The 18,589-nt window shown below is 45.0% G+C and overlaps 1 protein-coding gene across 2 annotated transcripts in view; it reads right to left on the bottom strand.

Annotated features, from left to right (window-relative positions):
* LOC134957652 (tenascin-N-like) overlaps positions 1-18,589 on the bottom strand; it is a 618,734-nt gene that overhangs the window by 498,856 nt on the left and 101,289 nt on the right. For both annotated transcript variants that reach the window (XM_063939692.1, XM_063939695.1), the window contains exon 3: positions 17,025-17,079. The gene's annotated coding sequence lies outside the window, so the exon portion shown is untranslated. The remainder of the gene's footprint in view (positions 1-17,024; positions 17,080-18,589) is intronic.

The following is an 18,589-nucleotide window of genomic DNA, read 5'->3' as shown; positions in this document are numbered from 1 at the left end:
CTGCATTTCCCACCCTAGGCTTATACTCGAGTCAATAAGTTTTCCCAGGTTTTTGTGGTAGAATTAGGTGCCTCGGCTTATATTCGGGTCGACTTATACTCGAGTATATACGGTACCTACATTTATGGTGTCTTTTGGAGAAGTCTGGAGAGGAGACACTGCAGGACCCTCCGAGCAGGGAGGGGGGCTGTTTTGTGACTAAGTAATTACCCTGTTGCAGCAAATTTCCATGACTCGTGGGTCTGTGGGCAGGGTTGTCTTAACAGCAGTGTAGGCCCCTGGGCACAGCAATGCACTGGGCCCCCTACCCATCCTCCAGCGGTAGTGGTGGAGGGTGCTATCAGCAGCAGCTTTGATGTCCCACGGCAGCATGGGGTGTTCTATCTTCCGCTCAGCATGTAGGACTTGGAGCAGTAATTTCTACTAATTACTACTTTACTGTACAGATGGGGCTAAACTGTAGAAGGGGGCATTGGGCTGAAAGAAGAAGCCCTGGTACATGACATCCAGGGTGGTAGGGGTGTTTAATATGAGGGGAGGGATGGATAGTGGAGTAGGCTTAATATTTATCATTTTCCGGTGGGAGGGCAGCTTGCTTGACTGCATATATCTCATGTTCCTGAAAATATATTCCTTAGCTTTGAATGGGATAAAAAACTAGAGTGTCCCACCTTTCAGGAAGTACTGGGGACTTGGGGATCAGAGTTCAGGAGCCAGAGAAATTCATCAAAGAAAATCTAAGACTGCACATTAGGCGTGTGGAGCTGGGGCAGGGTCCAGCTGCTTGAAGGCTGATATCTCTGGTTCTGGGCATAGTAGAGACAAGCTGCCAGTGTCCACCAAAAAGGGAGAGTCCCAGGTTTTGGATTATGACCTCAGAGAAACTCTAAGTCAGACAGAACTCGAAATATCTGGCTGGGAAGAGCAATTAACAGGCTTGGATGGGGACCACTGCTTTCAAATCAGATATCTCCAGTTCCACAGGGCCGATTTTCAAAAATCTGGTACCCCTGGAAAGAGGGGACCCTCAGCTATCAGCCTAGGGCACTTACACTCCTGGGGCCCTTGGGCAAGAGCCCATTGAGCCCATACGAAAAGACGGCCCTGTCTGTGGGAAGAAGGTGAGGCTAAATGACGAGAATTTGCATCATTTGGCCCCGTCTCCTCTTACTGAGCCGCAAATCTCAGGTGTAATCTCCGTATCCTGCTCGCTTCACTAGGATGAGAGCAGGATGCAGGTGATTCGGCCACTTTTCCGTGGATGCAGGGGACTGCCCCCCAAAAAATAATCAGGAGTCTCCCACAACCTGCGGGATAGTAGGCATGTAAGTAGTGATGGCAGGGTGTTGTGTTTATTAGTGTGTGATATTTTAGGGAGTTTTTCTCAGTTTTAGATAGAACAAGTGTTTTGTTTTGAGTAACCCTTTTAAACCCTTATGTCAGGCAAGCCGAGGTAAGGCTTCTTGTGATATATATGCTAAATCACTACACTGGCGATATAACAAAACTAAGAGATGCTTTCAATGCTTACAGCTAATACACAGAAAATTGCACAATACTAGATACAGTAATTTTACTGTTAAATACCTCTTTTATAGCGAATGAGGCGGGTCTCACCCGGGAGCCTGACATGGGTGCTTCCCTCAGGCCCCTCGCCTGCGCTGTTTCCAACCCGGCATATTGCTGGGTTGGTGACGTCAGTGGTGACACGGCGGGGAAAGCGCTTGGAGATCGCATGATCTCCAAGCGCTGCCGGTCCACACCAGGGATGTGCGGTGGGCTAAATAGCTCAGGAGGCACTGGCTAGCACCAGAGCCAGATTTACATGCAATATATGATCCAAAGCGTACATCTGGGCATTATACACAGGTGCAGCAGTATAAACTCCTGGAAATTTGGTGAGTTTTGATCAGAGATGTGCGGAAAAGTTAGCAATGTGAGGCACTGCCCCACCTGCCATAGACTTTTTACTCCAGAGTTTTGGCTATAAAAATTATTAGAATAATGCAAAGAAGATATTTGAAACATATTCTTTATATTTTTCATATACTTTATACAGTCAAAACTGTGGTACAAACGTTAGTATGACAGGAAAGGCTCTGCCTCACCTGCCTCACCCCACCGCATGTCACTGGTCCACACAGAGTGAACGGGAAAACGGGTCGCATCAACCCGGCTTCCCATTTACACAGCACAGCTAGCCGGTTTGAACCCATGTTCAACCCTGCAAGCTGCCCCAGTTGGAATACCAGGTCACTCGATCCCGATTATTCCAACTGGGCCCTTTTAAACCAAACAGCAACAGAACACAGGTTATGCGCGCTCATGTGCAATAACCCGAGTTCAAAGCTGATAGTGTAAAAGGGGTTAAACTGTTTTATTTTCTTGATTGATTGAGGGAAATATTTTTTTTTCCTTTTCAATACATAAAGAAAAACAAGTGGAGAAGTTACACATACCAACCAATCAGTTTACAGCTATCATTTGTCAAGAGATACTACAAAATGATAACAAGAAGCTGATTGGTTGATTTGAGCAATTTATCCACCTGTATTCTTTAGTAGTTTTGATAACAGACTGAACTGATGAAGGCTTCTGGGATTCTTCTTTGTAGTTTTTCATGAGAATGTCTAGTTGGACACATCAGTAATCCCATGGAGTGTATTTGTGGTCGGGCTAAGTAAGCTTGGTAATTGTGCTGAGATATAACTGTCCTGCAATGTTATAGATTTAGGGTGCAACTGTATAAAATTAGTCATGTGGTGTCAATGCTGCTTTATATTAGAAGGAACCCAATTAGAGGCCCAGTCTTTGGTGCATCTTGCACAGTTGTAGGATGTGAAGATGAATTTGTGCGATTTCTGCCCTGTGATTGGTAACTGTCTCCTAGCAAGAGTAGAGGAAGACAAGAGTGGGGGGTTCAGTGGTGTATCTAGTGCTGGAAATTAAACTGATTTTATCTCTGTGGGTTCTTTTAGCACTATCTGTGATCTGAGATCCCGGCGATCAGGATACCGACGCCGGTATCCCGACAGCTCGTGAAATGCCGGGGCATGCAATCCCGGCACAACCCCACTATTCCCCCTCGGGTGGTGGTCCACGTCACCGCTGGAGTGGGAATATAACCCTGTGACGAGCAAAGCTATACCGGCCACCGGGCCCGAAGCGCAGCAAGCCCGCGAGGGGACATGTTGCGTTTGCTGCCGGGATTCCGGCTGTTGGGTTCCCGGTGTTGGTCTCTTGACCGATGGGATCCCAACAGCTGGGATTACATACTGATTCCCCTGGAGCACCTTCTGCTGTGGCACCAGTTGTAAATCACTCTGCACAAATGTACTGAATTTCTTCTCTGTTCTGGTTTATAATGTTATTTCTTCTATTTTGTTCCTTATTTCCTCCATGTCATATTTACTGCCAATGACGCTTGTTGTGACATCACATATGCATGTTTTGACTTCTTTCAATATCAGCACACCACACAACATTGGCAGCTTCTGTCCATTTCCAGGCCCACAAAAGGACAGATGAAGTGCACATACTGGTCATCGTACTTACGGCCTGATTCCGAAATGGATGGAAGGTCAGTGCCGCATGAAAGCATTGAATTTCCATCCGATCTCTAGAAGGGGCATGCATGAGACGTCTCAGTAAAAGAGATGCCTCCTCCATGTAACTGATCTCAGCACTGCAACCTTCCCACAGACAGACCGCTTGCGCAGCTGGCCAATGAGTGAGGGCTGCAAGGCCAGGAAGTTTTCAGGAAAGCCCTTTCTCTGCACCCTGCCCACTCCCTTAATGCCACTGCTTGTCAATCCGGTAGCGGAAGAGGGAAATTACGGGCAACATTGCAGGACTCGTTCTTCATATTCGCCGAACAGACCTTGCGCAGCCGCAGATTCCTGATAACCCTTATTAAATTCCGGTTGCCTTTTTCTACCACCCAAACTGAGCTATCACTCGTCATCATTGCCTTCAACTTCATCATTGCCTTGATGTGGACTGATTCTACAGAGTATATTTACTAAAGTGCAGGTTTATAGAAGTAGAGATGTTGGCACTAGCAACCAATCAGATTCCAGCTACTTTCCTCTAGAAGGTGCTAGATAAATGGTAAGTAGAGTCTGATTGGTTGCTATGGGTAATACCTCCAATTTTATAAATCCGAACCAGAGCCGTAAGCAGTCTTTTTGGTAACTTATGCCAGAGAGAAAATTGGCGCCGCCCCCCACCCCCCCTCCTCATGATTTTCAATAGGGACATAAGGCGTATGCCTCGCAGGGAAGGGGCACGACAAGACTGATCCCAGAGAAAGCCCATGCTATGATGCCCCTTCCCACATTTTATATATATATATATATAGATATATATATATATATATATATACTGCTCAAAAAAATAAAGGGAACACTTAAACAACACATCCTAGAACTGAATGAATGAAATACTCTTATTAAATACTTTGTTCTTTACATAGTTGAATGTGCTGACAACAAAATCACACAAAAATGATCAATGGAAATCAAATTTATTAACCCATGGAGGTCTGGATTTGGAGTTACACTCAAAATTAAAGTGGAAAAACACACTACAGGCTGATCCAACTTTGATGTAATTTCCTTAAAACAAGTCAAAATGAGGCTCAGTAGTGTGTGTGGCCTCCACGTGCCTGTATGACCTCCCTACAATGCCAGGGCATGCTCCTGATGAGGTGGCGGATGGTCTCCTGAGGGATCTCCTCCCAGACCTGGACTAACGCATCCGCCAACTCCTGGACAGTCTGTGGTGCAACGTGGCGTTGGTGGATGGAGCGAGACATGATGTCCCAGATGTGGTCAATTGGATTCAGGTCTGGGGAACGGGCGGGCCAGTCCATAGCATCAATGCCTTCGTCTTGCAGGAACTGCTGACACACTCCAGCCACATGAGGTCTAGCATTGTCTTGCATTAGGAGGAACCCAGGGCCAACCGCACCAGCATATGGTCTCACAAGGGGTCTGGGGATCTCATCTCGGTACCTAATGGCAGTCAGGCTACCTCTGGCGAGCACATGGAGGGCTGTGCGGCCCCCCAAAGAAATGCCACCCCACACCATTACTGACCCACTGCCAAACCGGTCATGCTGGAGGATGTTGCAGGCAGCAGAACGTTCTCCTTGGCGTCTCCAGACTCTGTCACGTCTGTCACATGTGCTCAGTGAGAACCTGCTTTCATCTGTGAAGAGCACAGGGCGCCAGTGGCGAATTTGACAATCTTGGTGTTCTCTGGCAAATGTCAAAGTCCTGCACGGTGTTGGGCTGTAAGCACAACCCCCACCTGTGGACGTCGGGCCCTCATACCACCCTCATGGAGTCTATTTCTGATCGTTTGAGTAGACACATGCACATTTGTGGCTTGCTGGAGGTCATTTTGCAGGGCTCTGGCAGTGCTCCTCCTGTTCCTCCTTGCACAGCCTCCTCCACGTCTCCTGATGTACTGGCCTGTCTCCTGGTAGCGCCTCCATGCTATGGACACTACGCTGACAGACACAGCAAACCTTCTTGCCACAGCTCGCATTGATGTGCCATCCTGGATGAGCTGCACTACCTGAGCCACTTGTGTGGGTTGTAGACTCCATCTCATACTACCACTAGAGTGAAAGCACCTCCAGCTTTTAAAAGTGACCAAAACATCAGCCAGAAAGCATAGGAGTTGAGAAGTGGTCTGTGGTCACCACCTGCAGAACAACTCCTTTATTGGGGGTGTCTTGCTAATTGCCTATAATTTCCACCTGTTGCCCATTCCATTTGCACAACAGCAAGTGAAAGTGATTGTCAATCAGTGTTGCTTCCTAAGTGGACAGTTTGATTTCACAGAAGTGTGATTGATTTGGAGTTACATTGTGTTGTTTAAGTGTTCCCTTTATTTTTTTGAGCAGTGTATATATATATATATATATATATATATATATATTAGTAATGTGCACCGGACATTTTCGGGTTTTGTGTTTTGGTTTTGGATTCGGTTCCGCGGCCGTGTTTTGGAATCGGACGCATTTTGGCAAAACCTCCCTGAAAATTTTTGGGCGGATTCGGGTGTGTTTTGGATTCGGGTGTTTTTTTACAAAAAACCCTCAAAAACAGCTTGAATCATAGAATTTGGGGGTCATTTTGATCCCATAGTATTATTAACTTCAATAACCATAATTTCCACTCATTTACAGTCTATTCTGAACACCTCACACCTCACAATATTATTTGTAGTCCTAAAATTTGCACCGAGGTCGCTGGATGACTAAGCTAAGCGACCCAAGTGGCCGACACAAACACCTGGCCCATCTAGGAGTGGCACTGCAGTGTCAGACAGGATGGCAGATTTAAAAAAATAGTCCCCAAACAGCACATGATGCAAAGAAAAAAAGAGGTGCAATGAGGTAGCTGTGTGACTAAGCTAAGCGACCCCAGTGGCCGACACAAACACCTGGCCCATCTAGGAGTGGCACTGCAGTGTCAGACAGGATGGCAGATTTAAAAAATAGTCCCCAAACAGCACATGATGCAAAGAAAAAAAGAGGTGCAATGAGGTAACTGTGTGACTAAGCTAAGCGACCCAAGTGGCCGACACAAACACCTGGCCCATCTAGGAGTGGCACTGCAGTTTTCTAGTGAGAGGATGAGTGCTTCCATCCTCATGTGAATCTGAACCACTAGCCATGAACATAGGCCAGGGCCTCAGCCGTTCCTTGCCACTTCCTATGCAAATGGCATATTGGCAAGTTTACGCTTCTCATCAGACGCTTTTATTTTTGGGTCATTTTACGGAACTTTTGTTTTTTGGATTTTACATGCTCTCTACTATGACATTGGGCATCGGCCTTGGCAGACGACGTTGATGGCATTTTATCGTCTCAGCCATGACTAGTGGCAGCAGCTTCAGCACGAGGTGGAAGTGGATCTTGATCTTTCCCTATTTTACCCTCCACATTTTTGTTCTCCATTTTTTAATGTGTGGAATTATATGCCAGTAATATATCAATAGCAATAGCCTGCTGTACCGTACTGCTATATATAGTATACTCGTGGTCAGCAAAATTATGCACTGTCCTCCTACTATATATACTGCGCACAACTTAAATGCACCACAGGTATGGATGGATAGTATACTTGATGACACAGAGGTAGGTAGAGCAGTGGACTACTGTACCGTACTGCTATATATTATATACTGGTGGTCAGCACAATTATGCACTGTCCTCCTACTATATATACTGCGCACAACTTAAATGCACCACAGGTATGGATGGATAGTATACTTGATGACACAGAGGTAGGTAGAGCAGTGGACTACTGTACCGTACTGCTATATATTATATACTGGTGGTCAGCAAAATTATGCACTGTCCTCCTACTATATATACTGCGCACAACTTAAATGCACCACAGGTATGGATGGATAGTATACTTGACGACACAGAGGTAGGTAGAGCAGTAGACTACTGTACCGTACTGCTATATATTATATACTGGTGGTCAGCAAAATTATGCACCGTCCTCCTACTATATATACTGCGCACAACTTAAATGCACCACAGGTATGGATGGATAGTATACTTGACGACACAGAGGTAGGTAGAGCAGTGGACTACTGTACCGTACTGCTATATATTATATACTGGTGGTCAGCAAAATGATGCACCGTCCTCCTACTATATATACTGCGCTCAACTTAAATGCACCACAGGTATGGATGGATAGTATACTTGACGACACAGAGGTAGGTAGAGCAGTGGACTACTGTACCGTACTGCTATATATTATATACTGGTGGTCAGCACAATTATGCACTGTCCTCCTACTATATATACTGCGCACAACTTAAATGCACCACAGGTATGGATGGATAGTATACTTGATGACACAGAGGTAGGTAGAGCAGTGGACTACTGTACCGTACTGCTATATATTATATACTGGTGGTCAGCAAAATTATGCACTGTCCTCCTACTATGTATACTGCGCACAACTTAAATGCACCACAGGTATGGATGGATAGTATACTTGACGACACAGAGGTAGGTAGAGCAGTGGCTACTGTACCGTACTGCTATATATTATATACTGGTGGTCAGCAAAATTATGCACTGTCCTCCTACTATATATACTGCGCACAACTAAAATGTACCACAGGTATGGATGGATAGTATACTTGACGACACAGAGGTAGGTAGAGCAGTGGACTACTGTACTGTACTGATATAATACTGGTGGTCACTGGTCAGCAAAATTCTGCACTGTCCTCTTACTATATACTACAATGCAGAACAGATATGGAGCGTTTTTCAGGCAGAGAACGTAGATATTTTCAGCACACTGAGCACAGATATTTGAAAGCACACTGAGCACAGATATTTGCAGCACACTGAGCACAGATATTTGCAGCACACTGAACACAACTGAGAGAACGCTGCACGTCCTCTCCCAATCATCTCCAATGCACGAGTGAAAATGGTGGCGAAGCGCGGCTCCTTATATAGAATACGAATCTCACGAGAATACGACAGCGGGATGATGACGTTCGGGCGCGCTCGGGTTAACCGAGCAAGGCGGGAGGATCCGGGTCTGCCTCGGAACCGTGCAAAATGAGTGAAGTTCGGGGGGGTTCTGACTCCGAGGAACCGAACCCACTCATCACTAATATATATATATATAGATATATATATTAGTAACAGGAGTCTTGCTAGAATGTGCTCTGCTACAAAAATTCCACCAGCGACCGACTCCAGGCGTGTGCAAAACAACAAACACCTTTTATTCAGGCTGCTCAAATACAGAGAAGCACATAAAACAAAGATCACTGTCTTTGGTATAAACAACCAGGGAGGTTAGGCCCTGCCTCACTACCTCTTACTAAATAAGGAACCCTTCAGGTCCTGGCATCCTGACACTAGTGCCCCAGTCTTCCGGATCCCACTGTCCCTAGCAGGCCTATCAGCTGGACGCTAACTGCCCTCAGGAGCCCTGACTCATGGGAGAGACTCTGCTTTAAACCCAGCAGCCAGGTGCTGGCTGATGAAGCAGCTTCTTGGGCTAAGAAGCCTATAAGACCTGGTATAGGCCAAATGGATGGGAACCCGGTCCATCCACACTTCCCATCTACCCCCAGGACCCTGTATGTAGCTTACAGGTGGTAAAGCACCCCTCCTGTCACTATATATATATATATTGTACACACACATTTATAGACCACTGCAAGTGAATGGATATTTGGACACAAATCCTCTTCAGTGACGTCACAAGGCGGGTGCCAGGTGTGACACCAAAATGTCATTAAATAACACATTTCAATATACTGCCATACCCAGGATTCAAACCCATAACCTGTTAAATTCTGATCAAACACCCTACTCAGTGAGCTATTTTATCCTGCATAAAACTAGTAACACTTATTATGAAGCTACTGGTACCTTGTAAAAAAAATAATCAGCATTGCAATTGAGCAGATCTATGAAGTGTGAAGCCGCAATGCTGATAATTTTTTCACAAATACAAGGTAAGCTTCAAATAGTTAGAACTCTCTAGCTTAGAATTATCTACCTTTCCATGCAAGCGCAGATAGCTCAATGAATAGATTGCCTGACTGCAATGGGTTTGAATCCCAGGTATGTCAGCACCTTGAAATGTAATAAAGGACAGTGTGACTAAATAACAAAGAAATCTTGAGTTCATTAATGTTGTATAGGTATTAGTGACAGAAGGGTAGGAGACAAGGGCGGTCAAGAGATACTGAGATTCAAAAAGGGGGAAAGCTGCAAGTGAAAGTAATTTAAACAGATAATTGACAAGGGCCGCCAACAGCGCCCCCTACCCTGCAGCGCTATGTGCGATGCCCCCTCCGCACACACCTAGTTACGGCCCTGATCAGACTCTTTAGTAAATACAACCCTATATGTGTGGTTTGAATGGAGTTTTGTCAAGTAAGCATTACATAACTGTATCTTAATTATACAGCCTGTTCAGCTCTCAAACCACTTCAGTTTATGTGGAGAGAATATGCAGTAATACCAGCGGAAAGCACTTTGTAAACAATCTCCAGTTTTTGGAGCCAATACGCATGGCGCTCATGGCCCCTCGGGTAAGGTTCCACCATCAAAACCCATTTCACACCACACCAAAACAAACTCCTATATGGCAAACAGCGGTTAAGCAGGACTCATGGCCGGCTCCAGGCCTACTAGCACCCTGAGCGAGTTTTTTTTAAGCGCCCCCCTTCCCTGCTTCTGGGAAAGTGGCTGTGGCCTTATATATTTTGTAATCAAACTATAAATATATATATATATATATATATATTATCACCCCCCCCTCTACACATACACACACACACACACACACACACACACACACACACACACACACATTCAGCAGCCTTACACTATAATGCCCACATTAGTGCTCCTTACACATAATGCCCACAGTAATGCTCCTTACATATAATGCCCACAGTAGTGCCAGTTACACATAATGCCCACAGTATAGTGCCAGATACACATAATGCCCACAGTAGTGCCAGTTTCACATAATGCCTCCAGTATAGTGTGACACACATAATGCCCACAGTAGTGACAGTTACACATAATGCCTCCAGTATAGTGCCAGATACACATAATGCCCACAGAGTGCCAGTTATACATAATGCTCACAGTATAATGCCAAATACACATAATGCCCACAGAGTGCCAGTTACACATAATGCCCACAGTATAGTGCCAGATACAGATAATGCCCCCAGTATAGTGCCAGTTACACAGTTAGTGACGCTCTATCCATTTGTCCTATTTGCAGTGCAGTGACTTATAGGTTAGAGTCCCACCAGACCAAGGGGCCCATTTAGCAAAGTACAATTGTGGCTATAACTCTAAAAACACCCAGTTTTGAGGGTTAGCCATAAATATAAGGTATCTTCTGAATGTATGTAGGAGGGACCGCAGCAGGTATTGGAGATACCTGCTGGAATCTCTCCATTGCCGCCAGCAGCCGCATCCCCCATAGGTTTCTATAGGGGATGCGATGCTGCCAAATTTGCCAATACTCAGAATGCAAAACATTCTGGATATGGGCTACTCACCACATTTGTGGCCTGGCAAAGGGTTCCCCCAGAACCCTCCCTGGAAGCAGCCTCTGTGCAGTGCAGTCATGTGTGACTACACATGCGCAGACCCCCAGGTAGCCATCTGAGCACATCGCAGGGACAGGCTCCTTTGGGAGCCCCTGGCCTGGCCTGTGGGTACTGGATTTTACATACAGATGAAGAGATTGCATATTGCAATGTGATCCTGGGTGGTAAGATGCCGCCCAGATCGCATTCAATATGCGATCAATGATAAATGGCCCCCCTAGGCACTGATGGTCTGGTGGGACTCTGACCCACCAGACTTCTATCCACACATGTATGAATTGCCCACTGAATGGGATAAGTAAAACTACAGACAGCGCTGCAGCAGGATGATCTCTTTACCCCCCACATGATGATGACATCACAGCAGCACTTACTTCCATAGAGATGCGGAGAGAGGTGAGAGGGCAGCGGGGAACCTCCTCATCTGGTGTGCTTCTGTCAGAGTGCCTGGCTGGTGCTGATATGCTGAACCCTGCCTGGCAGTGGATCCAGAGTCCAAGGCAAACGGTGTGTGCTCTGCCCCCCCCCAACGCTGCTTTCAGCTGCCGCTGGGTGACCGCTGTGGATGGGTACCTGGCCAAGGGGGAGGAGGAGGATGCCGTGAGTCCCCGGTGAGATGTCCGCGCCAGGCTGCTGCTCTCCCAGCACACACGTACCTGGGTGCTGTCGGCCCTGCACCCTCCTACCCAGAAGCACACTATAAATAAATTTAAAAAAAGCTCACTTCAACCCCCACCAGACAAAGAGGGACCTGGGCAGGCATGGCAGCGAAACATCAGTGTGCCCCTTTGAGGGTGGCGCCCTGCACGGCCACAAGTGTCGAACAAGCCTTGAGCCGGCCCTGCTCATGGCCGCCCTGTGCCAGCCCCCCCCCCCAAACACTTGACGTCAAGTGAGGGGGCGGCTCAGTAGACAGCAGGATGTGTACCCAGAGCATTCTGAAGAAGTGTAACTGGCCGCAGGGTACCACTACAGGCCCTCTGCTTGCCAGAAGCATCGGTGCTGCCTCCAGAGCCTTGCACCCTGGGCAAGTGCAGCACAAACGGTCCCCTTGGTCCAGCGGGCCCACACCGCACACCCTGCACCCATTTCTTAAATACTTACCCCTTTGGAGTTCCACATCACTGGCTGCACTGCACAAGTCATCACCAAAATGGCATAGTGGCCATTTACTGGCATTTTGCATATGCACAGTAGGAAAATCAGTGGGAAAATGTCTGCCATGTCATTTCTCTGTGTACTCTGGTATAGCGCTATGGTCTCCTAGTGACCCGAGAGCTCAAAGTCTGAGCTGCTGGCTATAGAGGAGGGGGCCCAGATGGAGACTGCACACAGGCCCCCTGTTCTCTTTATGCACCCCTCCCTGCGACCCTGGAAATAACAACCCCTAAAGCTATTTCTCAATAAATTGTCAATAAAGAGACAATCATTTATTCTATGTATTCAGATTCAGGCCCTCATTCCGAGTTGTTCGCTCGCAAGGCGATTTTAGCAGAGTTACACACGCTAAGCCGCCGCCTACTGGGAGTGAATCTTAGCTTCTTAAAATTGCGAACGATGTATTCGCAATATTGCGATTACAAACTACTTAGCAGCTTCAGAGTAGCTTCAGACTAACTCGGCATCTGCGATCAGTTCAGTGCTTGTCGTTCCTGGTTTGACGTCACAAACACACCCAGCGTTCGCCCAGACACTCCTCCGTTTCTCCAGCCACTCCCGCGTTTTTTCCGGAAACGGTAGCGTTTTTATCCACACGCCCATAAAACGCTGTGTTTCCGCCCAGTAACACCCATTTCCTGTCAATCACACTACGATCGCCGGAGCGAAGAAAAAGCCGTGAGTAAAAATACTATCTTCAGAGCAAAATTACTTGGCGCAGTCGCAGTGCGAACATTGCGCATGCGTACTAAGCAGAAAAACGCTGCGATGCGAAGAAAATTACCGAGCGAACGACTCGGAATGAGGGCCTCAAATAGATACTTTTGAGATCATAAAATGTATTGATTGGAGTATTCATGTGAAGCAGTAAAGTGTTCCACCTGATTTCAAAATATATTCACCCATCTGCGAGAAGTACCACAGTTGTTTAGCATATTCCAAATATATAACTCTAGACTAGTGGAATGTGGCTTTGTCAATGGCATTTCATTAGCTGTCTAGGCCTGAAATACCCCTGGACTTGTAGCATTGGGACTATTCTAAATTGTATTGTGGATCAAATACATTTCTAGTCATGAGTGAAACCATAAAAAACAATGTATAACCCATATATTTCCCAAATCTTTGTGCAGGCTGATTGAGTTTCCCCTATCTTTGCTCATGTGGCCTAAAATATCCATATGTTACTGATTAACTTGAGTATATATGCCTGTTGTTGCATCAGTATTTAGAAGATAATTTATTTGAAATCACCATGACTACTGAACGTGAATATAATGTTATGATGATTAGAAATCAATTCTTCAGTTACCAGAAATAATATCTAGGGATGAGCGGGTTCGGTTCCTTGGAATCCGAACCCGCCCGAACTTCATGTTTTTTTACACGGGGCCGAGCGACTCGGATCTTCCCGCCTTGCTCGGTTAACCCGAGCGCGCCCGAACGTCATCATCCCGCTGTCGGATTCTCGCGAGGCTCGGATTCTATCGCGAGACTCGGATTCTATATAAGGAGCCGCGCGTCGCCGCCATTTTCACACGTGCATTGAGATTCATAGGGAGAGGACGTGGCTGGCGTCCTCTCCGTTTATAGAGAAGAGAGTGAGACAGTAGAGAGAGACACAGTAGTAATTTTGGGGAGCATTAGGAGGAGTACTAGTTACTTGCTGAAGTGATAGATAGTGTGACTGTATATTATCTGACTTGTGGGGGAGACACTGACAGTGGGGAGCAGTTAGAGTCTGAGAGCAGGACTCAGGAGTACATATAACGTACAGTGCACACTTTTGCTGCCAGAGTGCCACACTGCCATTGTGACCACACTGACCACCAGTATAATATATATTGTGATTGTCTGCTTAGGAGTACTACTTGCAAGTTACTGATAGTGTGACCAGTGACCTGACCACCAGTCACCACCAGTTTAATATATATATATATATATATATATATATATATATAATTGTATATAATATATATATAATATTGTATACCACCTACCCGTGGTTTTTTTTTTTTTTTCTTTCTTCTTTATACATACTACTATAGTAGCTTACTGTAGCAGTCTGCGGTGCTGCTGAGCTGACAGTGTCCAGCAGGTCCGTCATCAGTCATTACATAATAAATATATATACCTGTCCGGCTGCAGTACTAGTGATATTATATATATATATATATATATTGATTTCATCTCATTATCATCCAGTCTATATTAGCAGCAGACACAGTACGGTAGTCCACGGCTGTAGCTACCTCTGTGTCGGCAGTCGCTCGTCCATCCATAATTGTATACCACCTACCCGTGGTTTTTTTTTTTTCTTTCTTCTTTATACATACTACTATAGTAGCTTACTGTAGCAGTCTGCGGTGCTGCTGAGCTGACAGTGTCCAGCAGGTCCGTCATCAGTCATTACATAATAAATATATCTACCTGTCCGGCTGCAGTACTAGTGATATTATATATATATATATTGATTTCATCTCATTATCATCCAGTCTATATTAGCAGCAGACACAGTACGGTAGTCCACGGCTGTAGCTACCTCTGTGTCGGCAGTCGCTCGTCCATCCATAATTGTATACCACCTACCCGTGGTTTTTTTTTTTTCTTTCTTCTTTATACATACTACTATAGTAGCTTACTGTAGCAGTCTGCGGTGCTGCTGAGCTGACAGTGTCCAGCAGGTCCGTCATCAGTCATTACATAATAAATATATCTACCTGTCCGGCTGCAGTACTAGTGTGATATAATATATATTGATTTCATCTCATTATCATCCAGTCTATATTAGCAGCAGACACAGTACGGTAGTCCACGGCTGTAGCTACCTCTGTGTCGGCAGTCGCTCGTCCATCCATAATTGTATACAACCTACCCGTGGTTTTTTTTTTTCTTTCTTCTTTATACATACTACTATAGTAGCTTACTGTAGCAGTCTGCGTGCTGCTGAGCTGACAGTGTCCAGCAGGTCCGTCATCAGTCATTACATAATAAATATATCTACCTGTCCGGCTGCAGTACTAGTGATATTATATATATATATATATATATATATATATATTAATTTCATCTCCTTATCATCCGAAAGAGTGTTTAGTGCCGCCGCTCACCTTGTCAGCAATCTGCGTACGAGGTTACTTCCAGAAAATGTGGAGAAGATGATGTTCATTAAAATGAATTATAATCAATTCCTCCGTGGAGACATTAACAAGCAGCAATTGCCTCCACAAAGTACACAGGCAGCTGAGATGGTGGATTCCAGTGGGGACGAATTGATAATCTGTGAGGAGCGGGATGTACACGGTGATATATCGGAGGATGATGATGAGGTGGACATCTTGCCTCTGTAGAGCCAGTTTGTGCAAGGAGAGATTAATTGCTTCTTTTTCGGTGGGGGTCCAAACCAACCCGTCATTTCAGTCACAGTCGTGTGGCAGACCCTGTCACTGAAATGATGGGTTGGTTAAAGTGTGCATGTCCTGTTTATACAACATAAGGGTGGGTGGGAGGGCCCAAGGACAATTCCATCTTGCACCTCTTTTTTCTTTCATTTTTATTTGCGTCATGTGCTGTTTGAGGAGTGTTTTTTGGAAGGGCCATCCTGCGTGACACTGCAGTGCCACTCCTAGATGGGCCAGGTGTTTGTGTCGGCCACTAGGGTCGCTTATCTTACTCACACAGCTACCTCATTGCGCCTCTTTTTTTCTTCTTTGCGTCATGTGCTGTTTGGGGAGTGTTTTTTGGAAGGGCCATCCTGCGTGACACTGCAGTGCCACACCTAGATGGGCCAGGTGTTTGTGTCGGTCACTAGGGTCGCTTATCTTACTCACACAGCTACCTCATTGCGCCTCTTTTTTTCTTCTTTGCGTCATGTGCTGTTTGGGGAGTGTTTTTTGGAAGGGCCATCCTGCGTGACACTGCAGTGCCACTCCTAGATGGGCCAGGTGTTTGTGTCGGCCACTTGGGTCGCTTAGCTTAGTCATCCAGCGACCTCGGTGCAAATTTTAGGACTAAAAATAATATTGTGAGGTGTGAGGTATTCAGAATAGACTGAAAATGAGTGGAAATTATGGTTTTTGAGGTTAATAATACTTTGGGATCAAAATGACCCCCAAATTCTATGATTTAAGCTGTTTTTTAGGGTTTTTTGAAAAAAACACCCGAATCCAAAACACACCCGAATCCGACAAAAAAAATTCGGTGAGGTTTTGCCAAAACGCGGTCGAACCCAAAACACGGCCGCGGAACCGAACCCAAAACCAAAACACAAAAAATTTCAAGTGCACATCCCTAATAATATCCCTTGATTCCAGCATAAGCATCACAGGACTGTTCATTACTAATTTCCACAACATAAAGCAGTCTTCATATCATCTCTGTACACTTCATTTCATAGACAACAACCTTATCAGCAAACTTTACATTCGCTGCTTCCTTCCACACATTCATTTCATGCAACATCAGCTATTGCATTACGCCTATAAACCATCATATTTCCACGACGGCTTCCGAACACAAATACAGTCTGTGATCAATAAAACAGAGCCTGCAGTTATTCGGCACCTCTGAGTACTTGGTGTTCTCGTCTCATTAGATTAGCGAATGTAAATTGTATTGCTAGTGCAGCGTACACTTCACACATATTTACAACTTATATCTAAATACATTTATAACATGAAGCCTAACTGTTCTTTCTAAGTAAATCATATATTACGTACCTTAACTCCTTTCCTTCTAGGGTGACTGATCCTGGGGCTTTTCTTACCCTCACTCCTTTGTAAAAAAACAAAAGAGATGTATATTAAGATATTTTATCTATCTATCTATCTCTCTCTAGATAAACAGATAGATAAACAGATAGACAGACAGATAGATAGATAGATAGATAGATAGATAGATAGATAGATAGATAGATAGATAGATAGATAGATAGATCTATATATTTATAGATATATCTATATATATAGCTATGTAGTTGTTAGTCATCTGTCCATCTGTCTATCAATATATATACCAGATATTTATTTTATTTGTATAGCCCATATAAAACCAATAACCTCTATGCAGCTGGGGCAATAAGCGAACAAGATGTTTCCTTTCTTTCGCTACAACCTTTTACACCATCACTAATGTATTTTCTGTCTGAAAAGCAGTGTTGGTAAAAAAAGTTTTAAAAAATAAATAAATAGATAAATTATATATATATATATATATATATATATATATATATATATATATATATATATATAGTCCATAGATGAGTCCGGCACTCAGCTTCCCCTTAGGGGTATGAGCTCCGGTGCCCTCCCAGGGGGGTAAACCCCAATATAAACCAAGGGTACAGGCGGGACTCGGAGACTTACACAAAGCAGGTGAAAAACAGCCATGTTAGTTTTATTGGATTCAACGTTTCGGGGGACGCACCCCCTTCCCCAGGACACAACACACTGTATATATATATATATATATATATATATATACAGTATATTTTTTTAGTTGTTGAAATTGTTTTGTTTTTTAAACCACTTTTTGGGGGGGTTCTGCATTAATGTTTAATAAAAAAAAAATTGAATCCTGCTTATTTATATATTAATTAATTCTATATGTTTTGGGGGTATTTTTACAGTCAGACCTATGTTGAGAGAACAGCTAAATGTAAAAATATGGTTGAGGAATCAAAATAAAGGTCTTACCATGTATATGTGCCAATCGGGTTCACTACGGCTGGCCGGCGGTCGGGCTCCCGGCGACCAGCATCCCGGCGCCGGGAGCCCGACCGCCGGCTTACCGACAGCTTGGCGAGCGCAAATGAGCCCCTTGCGGGCTCGCTGCGCTCGCCACGCTACGGGCACGGTGGCGCGCTACGCGCGCCACACTATTTTATTCTCCCTCTATGGGGGTCGTGGACCCCCACGAGGGAAAATAATTGTCGGTATTCCGGCTGTCGGGCTCCCGGCGCCGGTATACTGAGCGCCGGGAGCCCGACCGCCGGCAAACAGAAGACCACCCGTGCCAATCGAAGAGAAAAATTAGATTGGGGCAACGGTTCGGGCGTTGCAGAGTGGCATACTTCCCATGTAAAGTCTATGGGAGAAGCGTCTGTGAATGAATTTGGAATTTTTTTCTGTCAATCAAATAAAGTTTGCATTTATTGTTCGATTTGATTTCAACGTGTTTCCTCTGGTTATAGTAATACTGTGAAACATTGCTATGCATTAGAAATCTTGATCAGCCATGTTAATGCTTTCTTACATTAACAATTCAAAGTAATTAGGCCTTGATA

This window comes from Pseudophryne corroboree, chromosome 9 (genome assembly GCF_028390025.1).
Source record: "Pseudophryne corroboree isolate aPseCor3 chromosome 9, aPseCor3.hap2, whole genome shotgun sequence".
Lineage (NCBI taxonomy): Eukaryota > Metazoa > Chordata > Amphibia > Anura > Myobatrachidae > Pseudophryne > Pseudophryne corroboree.
This window is presented reverse-complemented; position numbering and strand designations above follow the sequence as displayed.